The sequence below is a fragment of the Rhineura floridana genome, chromosome 1 (assembly GCF_030035675.1).
Source record: "Rhineura floridana isolate rRhiFlo1 chromosome 1, rRhiFlo1.hap2, whole genome shotgun sequence".
NCBI lineage: Eukaryota > Metazoa > Chordata > Lepidosauria > Squamata > Rhineuridae > Rhineura > Rhineura floridana.
This window is the reverse complement of record NC_084480.1, coordinates 281,237,293-281,243,337: the sequence shown is the minus strand read 5'-3', so window position 1 is coordinate 281,243,337 and position 6,045 is coordinate 281,237,293.

Below are 6,045 nucleotides of genomic sequence, written 5' to 3'. Positions count from 1 at the left end.
AATATACTGTAGGTAAATATATACGTATCATTCAGGATCATTCGGACCATGGTATTCCCAATCTTTATGTATGGATGCGAAAGTTGGACAGTGAAAAGCAGGTAAGAGAAAAATCAACTCATTTGAAATATAGTGTAATCTCATTTGAAATGAGATTATCATACTTTGGACACATAAGACATGGTTCACTAAAAAGACAATAATGCTGGGAAAAACAAGGTAGTAGAAAATGAGGAAGACCAAACAGATGGATCGATTCCATAAAGGAAGCCACAGACCTAAACTTACAAAATCTGAACAGGATGGTTTATAGCAGATGCTCTTGGAGGTCACTGATTCATAGAGTCGCCATAAGTTGTAATTGACTTGAAAGCACCTAACACATGCAAATCTATAGATATGATTAGGTGCTGTAACGAGTCAACTTACATTGGCCATTGATTTTCCATAGGAGGACTGCCATCAAGCGGGTTATAGCTCCACCTATCGTCCGAAGGCAAGAATGTTTTGAAGTCAAGACTAGGGGCGTCAGGCCCCTCCCACTCTCCAGTTCATTCTTGCCTTCGTCCGTGCAAGTTCGAAATTATTGATAGCGTAGCTTCTAGATAAGTTTTTGTGTATCTGTGTGACAGGGTGGGAGGTTTGTGTGGGAGGTTTGTGTGTGTATTCCTATATGTTTCCTTCCCTCTGTCTTTACTTAGACTGTTTGTTTATTCTTCCTGGGGAATTTCTTCAGGGGGTTGTTCCTTCCCCATGTTTTTCCTCAGTCCCTAGCTTAAAGACAACTTAGGGAGACCGCAGCTGCGGTTCTCCCTTCCTCAGGCAGCGGACGCAGCCATAAACCAGGAGCTTGTGGCTGCAGCTTCCTGGTCTGCGCCACCGCTTTTTTCGTGCCTTTACGGCTTGCCGCCTACCCCGGGAGCCTGCTGCTGTGGCTCCTTTTGTTTTCAACGTCCCTTTGTTTGTTGGGTTGCTGCCTTCCCAGGTCCTGCTGTGGCATTTGACTTCGCAGCGGTTCCTTTAAATTTTCCCCTCCAGGAGCCTGCGGCTGTGGCTCTCTTTTCCTGTCAGCGGCTCTTATTAGTTGGGCTGCTCTGCCTCCCCCGACTCATTCCGCGGCATTAAAAAAAAAAAATCTCGCCACGACGGTCTTCAGGAGCCTGCGGCTGCGGCTTCTCCCCTCTGCAACGGTTCCAGCGGCTGCTGGGATTTCGCTGGCCGTTCTGCCTCCTTGGCGGAGAATTTTTACCTGGCCTTTTAAGCCGCGATTGTGTCTCTCAGCCCCGTGGCTGTAGAGCGTATTGCGGCCGTTTTTGAGGCCGTTCTGTTGCACATAATTTTTTCTGGCCAGCCCCATTTCAGCTTGCTGGTGCTCCTCAGTGTCTGCCATTGTCCAAATGAAGAAAATAAAAAAGAACACAAACTCTGGCAAAAGAAATGCAAGAAGACAATAAGAGATGCTAAAAAAGAATTTGAGGAGCACATTGCTAAGAACATAAAAACCAACAACAAAAAATTCTAGAAATACATTCAAAGCAGGAGACCATCTAGGGAGGCGATTGGACCCTTGGATGATAAGGGAGTCAAAGGTGTACTAAAAACGATAAGGAGATTGCAGAGAAGCTAAATGAATTTTTTGCATCTGTCTTCACAGTGGAAGATATAGGGCAGATCCCTGAACCTGAACTAACATTTGCAGGAAGGGATTCTGAGGAACTGAGACAAATAGTGGTAACGAGAGAGGAAGTTCTAAGCTTAATGGACAATATAAAAACTGACAAATCACCGGGCCCGGATGGCATCCACCCGAGAGTTCTCAAAGAACTCAAAGGTGAAATTGCTGATCTGCTAACTAAAATATGTAACTTGTCCCTTGGGTCCTCCTCCGTGCCTGAGGACTGGAAAGTGGCAAATGTAACGCCAATCTTCAAAAAGGGATCCAGAGGGGATCCTGGAAATTACAGGCCAGTTAGCTTAACTTCTGTCCCTGGAAAACTGGTAGAAAGTATTATTAAAGCTAGATTAACTAAGCACATAGAAGAACAAGCCTTGCTGAAGCAGAGCCAGCATGGCTTCTGCAAGGGAAAGTCCTGTCTCAGTAACCTATTAGAATTCTTTGAGAGTGTCAACAAGCATATAGATAGAGGTAATCCAGTGGACATAGTGTACTTAGACTTTCAAAAAGCGTTTGACAAGGTACTTCACCAAAGGCTTCTGAGGAAGCTTAGCAGTCATGGAATAAGAGGAGAGGTCCTCTTGTGGATAAGGAATTGGTTAAGAAGCAGAAAGCAGAGAGTAGGAATAAACGGACAGTTCTCCCAATGGAGGGCTGTAGAAAGTGGAGTCCCTCAAGGATCGGTATTGGGACCTGTACTTTTCAACTTGTTCATTAATGACCTAGAATTAGGAGTGAGCAGTGAAGTGGCCAAGTTTGCTGATGACACTAAATTGTTCAGGGTTGTTAAAACAAAAAGGGATTGCGAAGAGCTCCAAAAAGACCTCTCCAAACTGAGTGAATGGGCAGAAAAATAGCAAATGCAATTCAATATAAACAAGTGTAAAATTATGCATATTGGAGCAAAAAATCTGAATTTCACATATACGCTCATGGGGTCTGAACTGGCGGTGACCGACCAGGAGAGAGACCTCGGGGTTGTAGTGGACAGCACAATGAAAATGTCGACCCAGTGTGCGGCAGCTGTGAAAAAGGCAAATTCCATGCTAGGGATAATTAGGAAAGGTATTGAAAATAAAACAGCCGATATCATAATGCCGTTGTACAAATCTATGGTGCGGCCTCATTTGGAATACTGTGTACAGTTCTGGTCGCCTCATCTCAAAAAGGATATTATAGAGTTGGAAAAGGTTCAGAAGAGGGCAACCAGAATGATCAAGGGGATGGAGCGACTCTCTTACGAGGAAAGGTTGCAGCATTTGGGGCTTTTTAGTTTAGAGAAAAGGTGGGTCAGAGGAGACATGATAGAAGTGTATAAAATTATGCATGGCATTGAGAAAGTGGATAGAGAAAAGTTCTTCTCCCTCTCTCATAATACTAGAACTCGTGGACATTCAAAGAAGCTGAATGTTGGAAGATTCAGGACAGACAAAAGGAAGTACTTCTTTACTCAGCGCATAGTTAAACTATGGAATTTGCTCCCACAAGATGCAGTAATGGCCACCAGCTTGGACGGCTTTAAAAGAAGATTAGACAAATTCATGGAGGACAGGGCTATCAATGGCTACTAGCCATGATGGCTGTGCTCTGCCACCCTAGTCAGAGGCAGCATGCTTCTGAAAACCAGTTGCTGGAAGCCTCAGGAGGGGAGAGTGTTCTTGCACTCGGGTCCTGCTTGCGGGCTTCCCCCAGGCACCTGGTTGGCCACTGTGAGAACAGGATGCTGGACTAGATGGGCCACTGGCCTGATCCAGCAGGCTCTTCTTATGTTCTTATTGCTTCTTCTTCGTCCCTACGCCCTTTTTGATTGATTTTTTTCCCGCTCTTTTAACAGGCGCCATTTTGTTTGTTCCTCTTTTCCCGCTCTTTCTGTTTAGCCTGTTCTATACTGAAAAGGGGTCTGACAAGGGCTGTGGATAACAGAGCCAAAGGCTGCAAGTCAGCTCCCACAACGAGATCTACTTTTTTGTGTGTGTGCTGCAAGATAGGATACCTATAATCCTACACAGGTTCCTCTACTCAATCCGCTACTGATGCTGACTACTGAAACTATTTGAACCTGTACATTCTGCCCCATCCGTGGCAGTGTACCAAGGCTGTTGATACTGTACAAAGGCTGTTTGAACTTTACATTCTGCCCCATCCGTGGCCGTGTACCAAGGCTGTTCATACTGTACAAAGGCTGTTTGAACTTTACATTCTGCCCCATCCGTGGCCGTGTACCAAGGCTGTTCATACTGTACAAAGGCTGTTTGAACTGTACATTCTGCCCCATCCGTGGCCGTGTACCAACGCTGTTGAATCTGTACATTCTGCCCCATCCGTGGCCGTGTACTGAGCCTGTTTGGGTCTGTACATTTTGCCCCATCCGTGGCCGTGTACTGAACCCCCTCGAAAATATATGATGGCGGAACAGCCAGTGACAGCTCAGGCAACCAAGCCTAAACAATCTAAGGCAACCAAGCACAAACACGTCAAAGCGGTTGCCAAAACCAAGCATATATCCAGCCACAACACAACCAAGCGGGCACGCTACGTTTCTGTACCAGTTTCTGAGGAGGCGGGCCAGGAACCATTAACAAATCTGTTTAATTCTCCGGCCGCATCCTCTGAGCAGGACTTTCCAGGGTTTCCTGACCAACCAGCAGCCAGCTATCCTCCTCCCATAGTACCACCTAGGGCTCATTCCTCTTCTCAGCCTGCTGAGCCGCCCATATCTTTGCCTTTACATGCGCAACCATCTCCCACACCGGGGCTGCAGCTGTCTCAGGAGTTCGTATCGCAACTACAAGACATGCTGTCTTCTCTCAAACACAGTCACAGGTCACTGCCATGCCTCAGCGGAGTGTTTGCAGACAACCCGATGATCTGGGCCACTATGTTCGCAATGAAGCAGATCCATCATGTTCTCCAAACCCTTTTGACATTGCCAGGGGCAGGTTTGTCGATGACGTCTCTTGTGGGGAGGACCCGCCATATGCTATGCAAGCCAAAGGTGACGACTGGAGTGACCAGTCGGAGCAAGAGGAGGATACATCTTATCGTCTGTTTGATGCCTCCGATTATCAGCCTCTTGCTCGCAGAGTACTGAACACCCTTGGTCTACAATCTATACAACCTGCAGCTGCCACTCCTGCTATTAAAGGGGCCAGGGTCCTGAAATCCCCCACGCCAGCAGAGCACTACCTTCCTGTGCCAGATCCTATTGCTAAGCTGGCCAAGGACGAATGGTCTCACACATTACAAACACGCCATTTTAACACCCTTGCGGACAAGCTTTACTCTTTGGCTCCGGAATTTGCAAGCAGACTGGCCGTCCCTGACATAGAAGAGCCGATTTCTAGTCTAGTCTCTAGATCCCTTTTGCCGAGGGAAGGAGATTCACATTTAAAGGATGCCACTGAGCGAAGGCTGGACTTTGCCTTACGCAAAAACCATGAGGCCACCGCTTTCTCCATGCGAGCCTCTGCATCAGCTTCCATCTTTTCCAGGGCAGCGATGATGTGGTTGGATGACCTCTTAGATGATCCTAATCCCAATCCTGTGTCTCTGAGGAGGTCACTGATGAAATTGCGCAAGACAGTGTTGTTTGTGGCTGATACCACCTTGGACGCAAATCAGCTGGGAGCAAGAGCTATGGCAGCTCAGGAAGTCGCTCGGCAGACCCTCTGGCTTCGTCACTGGCAAGCGGACTCTACAGCCAGAGTTAATTTATCAAGTGCACCTTATTCCGGCTCATTACTATTCGGCGAGGAAGCTCTAAAGGCAGTGCTTGTTGACCCCAACGATGCTCGATAGCCTGTCTTGGCCACTGTCAGGAACGTTGATCGCAAGCCCTTCAGACGTTTCACCTCATACCTCACAACCCAGCCCTTTCGAGGAACGCGGCCACGATTTCCGAACCTATGATTTCTGTCCCTCCAGGGGAGTCTGGAACAGACATTTCCCACGCAGAGGTCAGTACCAGGGGCACAGAGGTACCTCAATGTCCTCATATAGGGGAGGGTCTCGCCAGCACAGACAGTACTGACGCGATACCGGTTGGGGGCAGACTGCTTCTGTTTGGAGACCATTGGCTGCGTCTGACTCAGGTCCCCTGGATCAGAGATCTTTTTTGTTATGGCTATGCACTAGAGTTTTCGGCAATCCCTCCGGACAGATTTCATCCCTCCCCTTGTCCCAGGGCACTAGCCAGGCACTGCATCATGCAGACAGCCATACATCACCTCTTGGACACAGCGGCGATAGAGCCAGTCCCTACAACAGAGAGGTTGGAAGGGGTGTACTCCCTCCTATTTGCTGTGCCCAAACGAGATCTGTCATGGAGGGCGGTGTTGGACCTCAAGTTCATCAACCGTTTCGTAAAGTAT